At 45.7% G+C, this 12,155-nt stretch overlaps 1 pseudogene; it reads left to right on the plus strand.

The window, feature by feature from the left end:
• The first annotated feature begins 7,680 nt into the window (after positions 1 to 7,680).
• LOC123076262 (UDP-glucose 6-dehydrogenase 2-like) lies at positions 7,681 to 10,342 on the plus strand (annotated as a pseudogene).
• Positions 10,343 to 12,155: the final 1,813 nt, after the last annotated feature.

Consider the following 12,155-nt stretch of genomic DNA (forward strand, 5'->3'; position numbering starts at 1 on the left):
GCTAGCTATGAGCCCCCGGTTAGTGTTCGGCGACAGCCGAGGTCAAGTCGTAAACACTTCGGCCAATGTTATGAACGGTCCGTCATTTAACATAGTCATCGGATCGCTGGCCAGTTTACGCTTATTGTGACAGTCAGTTTTCGGCTTTCTCCACTGAGGTGCTTAACCATGCGAGCTGGAAGCACAATCGCAGTGGTTCTCCCCTTGCACACCTAGCCGAACAAAGCGGAACGTAGGAGGCAAGCACAGGAGCCGGGCAACCCAACTATTGACCAAAGACACAATTCGAAACCGATGCATATATAGCAATATCCGAGAATGTTTTTGCCAAATCTCTAAAGGTGTCCGGTGTTGCACTGCGAGACTTATGCTGGAAACACACAGATGTTTAAAAGTGCCATAGGCTTGGAAAACCAAAAAACTTCAGTAAGAACTTGACGTCTGAACTAGATCAAGTGTTCGGTGCCAATCCGAAAATTGGTCTTAGAAAAAAATTGTGCTTCTGTCGTGCTTTAACATGACACATCTGACCTCAAGACTTCAAGCGGGTCATCCTACGGCTTCAAGCTCCTTATCCCGAAGGGGGAGTGCTTCTCTGAGGCAATTTTAGCGAACTAAACTCGAGCGGCTTTAGAGAGAAGCTAGGCTATCCGGCTATTGACCATGCACTCGAGTCGAAAAAGGAGCGGTAGAAAAAGACTTTGAAACGACCAAGAAGAAAACACATTTACTATAAACGGCTCATATAAATTTTAAGAGCCCCCAGTTAACATGGGTAAAGGGAGTTTCTTTTAACGAACAACATATGTGAGCAAGGTCGAACCGAACACAAGTTAAAAATTTAAGACTTTGAGCATGAAAGCGACTTAGCTAGTTAATGTGTTTGGCATTGATGACGCAGTCCGAGCTTGATGCGGGACAAGGTTCCATCCCCCAAGCCGGTCCCGAGGTGGCGGAACGAAGAGCTCGACACTCCGAAGTGGTGACATAGCACAACCAATGCAGGCCGGCAGAGTGACAACACTGCCCGACCTGGATCATTTACCTGTGCACATAAAATAGTGCAAACCGGAGATAATAATAATAATAATAATAAATTGTTGCATAATTAATAATTTATGCAAAGTGAGTAATAAAAGAAATATGACATGTGTGCCGAACACTCGATGAGGTAGAGCTCCCTCGGCGATGCCGAAGTCCCAAGGCAACCGTACATGTCGGTATGGCAATTCGACCAACAAGGTGATCACGCGAGCCGATTGGGACGATGACGTCGGCTTGCCGAAGTGACCACCTGACGCAGTCGAAGTCGATTACCTACACATATAAAATAGTGCAGTCCAATAATAATAATATAAATATATAAAAATCCTCGCGTAATTAATTTATGCAAAATAATTTATTTAAAAATGTGTGGCCTGGCGCGGAAGTCAATGTCGATGCAGGACGTCGCCGCGACGCAGTGAAGGCGTGACAAAGCCTGAATTTGCAGGGCGGTCCGGGCTCTAGATGCGGCGTTCGCCGAACTGCGGACGGGAAACTAACCGAACCATCGCGCAACCATCGTTAGCGCGGCCATCATTTGACAGACCTGTGTACAGATGATGGAACAAACCAAAGTAATAATTTCTTGAAAAAAATAAACCCAAACAAGCAAAAATTGCTAGGGTTAATAGCACCTGGCTTATTTGTTGTAGCAGTTCGAAGAAAAGTGACTCCCAAAATTGGGAATCGATCCGCACACCCATCGCCTGATGGACGGTGAAGCGACGGGATGGCGATGCTGGTAAAGGTTGGCTTGCCAAGGCAAAGCCCCCGGTCCAGCTAATGTGACGAAGTTGGTCGGCGGGTGACGTCGATGTCTCCGGAGTAGGTTGGTGAAGAGATGGTGAAGCCCCCGGTCTAGCCAAGGTGACGGAGCGGGTCAGTAAGGAGACGTTGCAGCTGCCATGTCAGCCGAGGTGTTGAAGTAGTTCAGCTTGATGGACATCGGCTTGAAGAAGCAACAGTGCGGTCATGCCGACGCTGGTCATAACTTGTGACGCGGTCAAAGCCGGATTGATGAAGTGACCGAATGGTGATGCCAGTGTGCCCGTTCTGTGTAATCCGTGGGGCGGCGTTGTTGGTGATGATTTATCCTTCGCGATGCCAAACTCTTTTTCGGCTCGCCGAGATGATGATCCGAAGAAGATGAGCTCAGCTCAACAAAGCGACGACATGTCTAGCGCAGGTCGACAGCCGTGGAGCAATGTTACCGGACTGGTTTGACACCAGCATGAGGGTGAAGAGTACCTCAGAGAAGGCTTAAAATTTTATGGGCACGTGTTAAGAACAACGTACAATACCCTAGAAGAAAATTCCTTTAAAAAGGTTGTCCAATATCACGTTCATAAAGAAACATGAATTCGGGTCAGATCCGTATTCGCAGAGAAAACAGATAAGAAAATTGGTCCACTCATCGGAAGGTTACCGGAGTTTGAACCGTCGGATCGAGCTGAAATTTTGAGGGGTGGTAGATATGGGAATTCCGCAGCAGATGAACGGTTGGATCTTCCAAAGGACCTCCGAGCTTGGCTCTGGAGACCACGCCCTAAACTCGTCTAGATTCCCGTCCAGATTTGACAGGGCTCCGGTATATCGTAGATTGCCGGAGATTCCTCCATCGGAACTCGAAGAAATTTTGCATGGTTGTTGTAGACTTAATTCCGCACAATTTCACTAAAGCAATCGTTAAAACGACACTCGAGGAGGCGGTGGCGGTGGATACAAGTTCGCTGTCTAGAAAAACAGCACGGTCGCTCAAGGACAATGTTGACATTGAGCCCCCGGGCTCCATGGATGATTCCTCCATTATCATGATAGAGATCGGAGTTGATGTTGATGAAGGCCCTTATCCGAACATGATGATCGGAGGTAGGGCGCAGTCCTCGGTCAAGCCAAGGTGACCAGTCGAGCCGGCGACGAAGATGCCGACGTCGCAGTTGATCTGCAGTCGAGCCATTGATCCTTTGTCGATCACACAGCGAAACTCTCAATGAAAGCACCATTGTCGGTGTCAAAACCAGCAGATCTTGGGTAGGGGGTCCCGAGCTGTGTGTCATGGATCGACGGGTAACAGGAGACAGGGGACACGATGTTTACCCAGGTTCGGGCCCTCTTAATGGAGGTAATACCCTACTTCCTACTTGATTGATCTTGATGAATATAGAGATTACAAGAGTTGATCTACCCTGAGATCATATGTTGTGGTCTAAACCCTAGGGGTATGATGATTAATGTCATAATGATCTATCGACTAGCCTGGCCTTGGCTTATATAATGCACCAGAGGCCTAGGATAACAAGAGTCCTAGCCGAATACGTTGGTGGAGAGGAGTCCTTGTCTTGATCACCAAGTCTTGTGGAATACTCCTTGTATGCGGCATGGGCTGCCCGAAGTGGCCCATGAGTGAACCGCCATGGGGGTCCTCGGCCCGATCCACCTAGTCGGGAGACGATGTGGTGAGTACCCCCTAGTCCAGGACACCGTCACTCCCACCTCTCCTTCCATGGCCGCGGCCGTGCGGGTGTGGTGGTGCTGCTACTGCAACTCGCGTCGGTGCTGGGGCATGGTTGGATAAGATGCTGAGGTAGAGGAGCCCGCACGGAGCCGAGAACTCCGACACCAGGCCAGACAGGTTGTTGCTGCTCAGGTCCAGGTAGGTGAGCTCCGGGAGCACGACGAGCTCTGGCGGGATGGCGCCGGAGAGTGAGTTGGCGCTGAGGTTGAGGTACACGAGCGAGGAGCCGGAGCGAGCGGCGGGGATCTCCCTGGTGAGCGCGTTGGTGTTGAGGTCGATCGTCCAGAGACGGTGCAAGGAGAGAAGCTTCGCCGGGGATGGCGCCCGCGAGGAGGTTGAAGGCGAGGACGAGCATGGTGACGGCGGAGCACGCGGCGAGCGCGACGGGAACGGCGCCCGTGAGGTTGTTTCAGCTGAGGTCGAGCGCGGCGAGCGCCGGGAGCGCACAGAGGCGCGACGCGGACGCGGCGAGCGCGCCGGAGAGCCCTGTCCCGGAGAGGTTGATCATGGTCACGACGCTGGCGGCGGAGCACGTGACGCGGCAGAGCAGGCGATTGTGGGCGCGAGCAGCGGCGCACGGTCACGAGCAGGCGGCGGCGAGCACGAGCAGCGGCGCACGGTCAAGGACCCGATTGCTTTTTCATTTTTCCAAAAAGGGTGTTGGTGTAAAACCGTCTGTCTAACGGCGTCGCCTGCGAACCGTTACGCCACGTCAGCAAAAGCGGGACCCCCATGTCATAACCGTACTTAAAACGGTCCAAACGAGCAACCAGTGTTTTTTGCAAAAAATTATGAAAAAAATTAGTGCTTTTTGGCACAATTCCGTAAATGTGTGGTTCCTGCAAACCTTGCCTGAAGTGTCGATATTTTTTGCAATTCACTCTGTTATTTAGAGAAAGTTATCGGGGTATATTTCAACTACTTTTTTTGCTTGAGTCGAAAGATGCCACATGATTTGTAAGTAAATTTATCATGTCTGCAATACCACCATCTACCATCGATGTCGTGCCTGGGCCGGGTGAGGTTGACATGCTGACATGGCATGGCCCGCTTATAAACGGAACTTTGCGGGTCATGCCGGGCCAGGCTCATTTAGGCGTGTGTCGGGCCGTAGTGTTTCTACATGAGTTATCAGCTATGTTGTACATATATTACCATGTTATTTACACAGAAATTATGAAGTTATCAGGTGTGTTCATCGAGTCAAAAAGTTACCGTGCCTTGTATGTGAGCTATCACCTTCATTGTATGTATACTAGATCATTGATGGCGCGTGTTGCCGCGCCCGTCCATTAGCAGTGTTGTATGATAGTGTTGGAAATTTATGTTTATTGCACATGGCCCATTGACTTGTCCCATAAAATGGTTAAATTTATGTAGATCCTATGGAGATTAATTAACAACATGTAGCTTCATCAAGCAACTTCCAACCATATTTACTTTTCCCTGCGTCACACAATATTGTACACAAACAATAATATTCACGTGTAAACTGAAAAAGGACCAACAAGGAATTCTAGCGTAACCTCAAAATTTTATCCTACTTTCACGGTTCTTCAAGCTGATCTTGACTATAAAGTGTTGTAAAAGTGCAAGAGATTCTGCCAACATAGATTATGGCAGTTCCTCAAGAATAATTGAAACTTAATGCATGCAAAATATAGCAGAGAAAGATAGGAAAATGCCTTTGACATTCAAAAACAGGGAATGAAAAACTCTTTATTAATACTATACAAAATGTAAGCGGCACTGGTCAACATGTTTTTCAATAGAAGCACAAACAAAAGTGTATCTTAGTTACATGGCAGTCTGACAGACCTTAGTGCTATTTATGTAATGCACCTGAGTAAGCTTGAAAATACCATTATAATTCCAGAAAACCGACAATAGTCCATAACGCTTATTCTATAATAAATCGCATGCCTCGGTGAATGCAAACCTCATAACATAGTGGAAAACCAGTTCATCACATATTCTGCAACACACAACCTTAAAGAGAGGACAATTAGCATTCATATTTGCAGATATCCACATCACAATTTGCAATACAGAGAATTGCATTGCAATGAACTCCATAAAAAACTAAATAATACAAAATATAGGCACATGTTTTTTTTACTCTTTCCCCTTTTTGTTTTTAATAAGTAAAAGATAAATATGGTTGCATACAGAAGAGAACGACCACGTTTGCATAATTAAATTGTAGATAGCAAACAACCAAACCAAGTAATATTATGGTTGGCTGATCTCAGCTAGCAAGTAAACACAATAGCATCACTTAAGAACATAGCTATCAATTTCCATTCCTTCTGGAATTTTCTTTGTTTTGAATGATATAAAGAGTTGATAAATAATAGTGCCAGGAATAACATAAACAAAGCCAAGATTTATTTTAAAAAAGATAGCAATAGTACACAAACTACAGATTAAAGCTAGGGTTTCGTATTGTAGCTTCTCAATACAACAACATTAGGTGGCGAGACATTTGACTACGATGGATCATTTCTACAAAACATACTCTGCCTCAGCCGTTAGAATGTTATGAACATGGCCAATAAGAATAAATTGTAACTGAAACGTGAATTGTACTTGAGCAATTCTAGCTATTTGGGGATCTAAATTGACATGATAATTCAGTAACTGTTTCTCTCTCATCCATCGTTGCCAGGCCCTACCATCGGCACCAAGCCCTGCAAAATCAATTCAACAACAGATCACCACCGGGCACTGGCAAGACTCAGTGCAGTCATTACGAATGGCATGCCGAAGCTGACCAAAACAAACAACTGAAGCACGGAAAATAAATGATCCAATAAAAGGTAGGGGAACCTGCAGTCAGTTGGATCCGTCGCCATGGCCTCATTTCAGCATAGCAAGGAAAACCACCATACGCCATCTAACCTCGTCGGCACCATCGATGTGCCAGGTGGCCAGTAAGGTCGACGTCAGTGAATTGCGAGTCCCGGAATGACGAGGAAGAAGAGATCGAGGGTCGGTGCCCGAGGCCTGGTCCGCAATGGCGGGCGGGACGGACCTTTGTGTTTCCTGCAGAGCATCGGCTTGCCGGAGCCGAGAAACTGACCGATCCCTGGTCCTCAAAGTCGCGGCGACCAGATGCCCTCATCTTCCCTTTCGCACCGACGGATCAGCAAGACCGATCGCTCGTCCTCCTCTCTCGAGGGGATCCCTCTGCTAGCGATCGTGGACCGAAAAGGATCGGGAGGGGCGGATGCGCATGAGGCGATGCGTCGATTCTCATGTCTCTTCGATTCTTCCAGATCGGGAGGGAGAGGAGAGGAAGGAGGGAGCGAGCGATGTGGCGATTCTCATGTCTCTTCCAGATCGCGAGGGAGAGGAGAGGTCGGGAGGGGAGCGAGCGATTTATTGGGTTTTTTTGGACCGCCAGGAGGGATTTCCTTTCCGAGGGCATGACGCTAAATGGGCCGGATAGATGGCCCGATTAACCAGATGCTTCCGATTTTTCTACGGGAGTAGCTGTTTAACGGACAGTCGGCCCAAGTCGTGGCAGCGATGCGTGTAACGAGTATCCAACGGCAGATGACGACCAGAAATGACTATCCAACGGCTCAGAAGGTTGATAGCGTGAGAGGCCTCGAAAAGGGTTCAGTTATACTGTCCTTAATTACCATGCTACTTACACACAAGTTATCGGAATATATTTCTCAACAACCTTTTTTCCGTTCAAAAAAGCTATTGCGGTGTTTGTGCATGAGTTATCATGTTTGTTGTATGTATATTATCATCCCATTTGTATACAAGTTATCGGTGTGTGTATTTCAACAACTTTTTCACCGGCTATAAGTTACCGTCGTGTATGTGCCTAACTTATTAGGTATGCACTGAGTATATTACCATGCAATTTACACAGAAGTTACCGTGGACTATTGTTTTCAACAACTATTTTTTCGGATCAAAACTTACCACGGTGTTTGTACGTGAGTTATCAACTCTGCGATGCATAAATTATCATGCTAGTTACACAGAATTTACCAGGGATATGTTTTCAACAATTGCACCCTTCAAAAATTGTTGTTCTGTTTATGTGTAAGTTATCAGGTGTGTGTTGCATGTATTACCATGCGATTTAGACATAAGTTATCATGGGGTAGTTTTTTCAACAACTACTTTTTCGGGTCAAAACTTATCATGATGTTTGTACGAGAGTTATCAGCTCTGCAATGCGTAAATTACCATGTTAGTATCACATAATTTATCAGGGTATGTTCTCAACAACCCCATCTTCCCCCTCAAAAAGTTATCATGATGTTTGTATGTAAATTATCAGGTCGGCGTGTGTATATTATCATACTATTCACACATACAAACACCATGATAATAATATTAGTTATGAAATGGACAAACACCACGATAAGTTTGTATATTACCAAAAGTTATTCAGGGATATGTTTTCAACAACTTTTTTCTTACGACAAAAGTTCACGCGGATAAAAGATTAGTTGTGAAACATTTGCTGTTTACTAATATTAAAGTAGTTAAATAAGGTTAAAAAATAGTTTGTGACAAAAACTAAGGCAAACGTAACTTGGTTATTGCGCCAAAATTTCAATGCAGTGGTCTTGATTCGTTGTTGTTTATTTTACTCGCATATACTAAACTATAAGGGCAGGACTAATCTGCATCTTGATGGAAAAAAGAGCTAGCTAAGGTGGTTGAGACCAGGGAGGTTGTGGGCTCAAATCCCACTTCACGCTTTATTTTTGCACAAGCGCACTGGGATTAACAAGAAAAAGATCTCCTGGCTATGCGCGGGAAATCCGGATCACGAGAGTAATTATCGCGCGGGTGGGGAATCCAGATCGAACGGGAATCAGATTGTTCGAGTCTAATTACAAAATATGAACGTTTGGAAGTTACAAATTTCGGATATCATATAATGCATAACGTCAATAGCGTTCACGTCATGAAACCATCTCTCCTTAATCTCTCCCTAATAATAAAGCACGGATTGACTTTGTCGGGTTCACCGTCACAATACGCTTTCTTCTCATGTCGTAATACGCTTTTACAATTCGTGTAGACAAAATCAAAATCCAAGGTGGTACTATTCCCCGAGAGCTCTAACAGTCGAGCTTTGGATGAAACCTCGTGTAGGTAATCGGGCCGGCCCAGTCGAGCTTTGGCTGAAACCTCGTGTACGTAATCGGGCCGGCCCATAACCAGGAAACAAGAACGTAAAAATAGCACGAAAAACAAAACCACACATGATGGGTTCGATCTCGCGACCTCACGCTAGGTAGCAGGGACGCCAACCACATGAGCTAGCTGTTGATTATGCTCAAATTGCAGCGCCCCAGTTAAAGTAGTTTAGCGACAGGTCTATTTATTTTTCTTAAATATTTTCAACAATTCTTGAAAACAAGTGTGGACGATTTTCCTTAAAATATTTGAATATGAATACGTTTTTAAAATCGTCAATAAATATCAAAAATTCGAACAAAATTTCGAAACCTGAACAAATAGAGTTCTGGTTCGATGGCCGGAGGGGGTGGGTGTAGGTGCTCTGGTGGTGCCTGTTATATACGGATTGACTTTGTCGGGTTCACCGTCGTGTCCTTTTTGCAGAAAAGTCCCTGTAGTTTTTAGGAATCAACCCACACTCAAATAAATAACGTTTGTGTGTTGTGTCCAGTTTTTTTTGCTCCGTCTGTTCATCTTGGTCTTTCTCGGTATGTTAAACTCCCCTCTCAACGTGGACTCTTAGTTGTAGTCCAACTCTTCATCCCACGTCTTCTCTAATTTCTCTCATAAATATCGGTTTAATACACATCTCCAAGGCACGGATCGCCGGCTGCAATAGCGACCGGCTCCCCATCTACGAGACCGGCCTTGACGACGTCGCCAAGCAGTGCCGCGGCCGCGGCCGCAACCTCTTCTTCAGCACCGACGTCGGCGAGGCGGACTTCGTCTCCGTCTCCGTCAACACCCCCCACCAAGAGCCGCGGCCTCAGCACCGGCAAGGCCGCGCGCCGATCCTGACCTACTAGGTGAGCGCACGCATGATCGTCGACATATCCCACTCCAACAAGATCATGGTCGAGAAGTTCACCGTGCCCGTCACCGTCAAGACCGCCAAAGCCATCGAGAAGATCCTCACCCACAACGGCCATGGCGTCCTGAACCAAATCATGTCCAATCGGGAGGTTCCTCGCTGAGGGCACCGCCGTGAAGGTCCTCAAGGATGTCTACGTGAAGGTCCTCAAGGACGTCCATGGAGGCAGGCCGCGGGTCATCGGCATCAACGACTGCAAGAGCCGCTTCATCTACCACGTCGTCTCCTCCATGTTCAACACCGTCGCCGTGAAGAAGGTGGCCATGCTAGGTTCGCCTTCAAGAAGGATACCGGTGACACCCGCGAGACACCGGTCATCGACATGTGCCTAGGTCTGCTTGGCGACAAGGCCGTCGTTAGCATCTACGACCCGCAGGTGAGGCGTGACCTCGCCATGAACAAGTTTGACTGGGACCACGCGCACCCTCGCCACCTGCCGCCGGTGGGCCGTGGGCGAGCCCGCCGGGCAGCCCGTCACCGTCACGTCGGACGCGTACGAGGCCGTCCGCGATGCGCACGCCGTCTGCATCCTGACCGAGTGGGATGAGTTCAGGAGCCTCGACTGCTGGCGCATGTACAACGTGATGCAGAAGCCGGCTTTCGTCTTCGCCGTCGCAGGATTCATCATCTATGCAATTGGCAAGCCGCTTGACCAAGCCCAGTGGCTCAAGGTCATGCCAGCCGTCGCCTGAGGCGATGCACACTGATAGCCGCGCGTCGACGAGCGTTCTTCTTACTAATTAATAACAACAAAAAGCATCGATGAATTTTAAGAGAAGTCTTATGTTATAAAAACCGAAAATCTCATAGATAGGAGGACTTATCTGTAGAACTTTTCTGTTTCCCCCGTCAAGCAGACAAGACAGAAGCATCCAAAGGAGTTATTAGTACGGAGGAGAGGGCCTAAGCAAAAGCAGGGGGCAGATCAACGAGGTAGTACTTGCACTAATATGTTTCATGCGAGCTTAGTGCATTCTTATTCTATTAGTTAAATTTTAGATTTGTACAGCTATGTTTCATGAGAGAGGACATACTTTTACTTCCTATTCTCTGCTGGATTAGTTCCAAATTACAAGGATACAAGTGTTCAAAAGTTAACTAAGTGAAACACTGAACATGTTAGTTGATGACCTCCGACTAGCAGTTATGTTCTTCTCTCTTCGGGTTGTGTGGCATGGATTACTGAATTTTAAAGAATATATATGTTTTAGCATTTTTTATGATGTTTTGTTCAAGCAAAGAAGAAACGTAACTAGGCTAGAATTTTTGGAAGACAATATCCGTATAATATGTCTTGCTGTAAATTAATTACTGTATTTATGGCTTTTCATTGTGAGAGTTAGATGACCTGAAACTGTTAAATGAGATGCGTTTAATTTCACCCCACAAAAAAAAGATGCGTTTAATTTCAGTTATCAATCTCTAAAGTTGGATCCCTTGACCAGTCTGTGATTTTGTATATGTTGTGCCACATACCTTATTAAAGATTTACCGTCTTCAGTTCATTAAATCAGTTTTTCTTCTCTCCCACGGATGCTTCATGTCATAAGTAGTTTGCGAGTCATTTTAGTATTCTTGCAGATCTCTGCAATAATGTAGCTGCAACTGGTCGAACATATACTCCTACTAATTTGTTAGCTACTCTCAAGTAAGGCACTTCTTGAGTTAATCGTTGACGGTCAATATTAAGCATTCAACATTCTAATTATCATTTCGGCAGCTCTATGCACTTCCTAAATTAGTGGTCGGCGATCAATATTAAGCAATCTACATTCTAATTGAGCCATATAATGTACTATATTTCTTTATCCTGATGCCACCAAGTAATCTGCTATGCAGCTTCTCTATCATGGTTTCTTTGAAAATGACTAGCCATAAAAAATAATACAATGTTCATGTTTTCATTTTTCATATAGGACGTCAATCTCTTTGGAGATCACATGACCTATTTGGAGCACAGTTTCATGTCCCTTCAACGCATTCTTGCATCTAAATTATTGGGTTGGCATGAAGTGCGTACATACTAAAAGAATAAGTTACTTTCTTTTAATGTCAGATTTTCTCGAGCTTTATTAATCCTGACTATGATAAATATAAATTCACTCAGTACAAAAATAATAGTCATGAAAAATTCTAGCTCATGCAGTTGCGTGGATTGATGACTAGCTCAACTGCTCTATTGCCACCGCTTGTAACCATGCCATTGGCCTCCCCCGGCTCCTCCTTATCAACTGTGATCTCTGATTTTCAGGTAAAGTCCTCCCATGGTAGCCTCCCATAAAAGCACTTAACCCTATCACGTAGCTGGTTATGCATCCCATCGATTTCTTCCGTTGCAACGCACGGGCAATTTTCTTAGTCTATCCCTAATAATAAAGCATGGATTGACTTTGTCGGGTTCACTGTCACAATACGCTTTCTTCTCACGTCATAATACGCTTTTACAATTTGTATAGACAAAATTATAATATAAATGAGGTGGTACTAATTTTAGCCCTGAAAAAA

This window comes from Triticum aestivum, chromosome 3D (assembly GCF_018294505.1).
Source record: "Triticum aestivum cultivar Chinese Spring chromosome 3D, IWGSC CS RefSeq v2.1, whole genome shotgun sequence".
Taxonomy (NCBI): Eukaryota; Viridiplantae; Streptophyta; class Magnoliopsida; order Poales; family Poaceae; genus Triticum; species Triticum aestivum.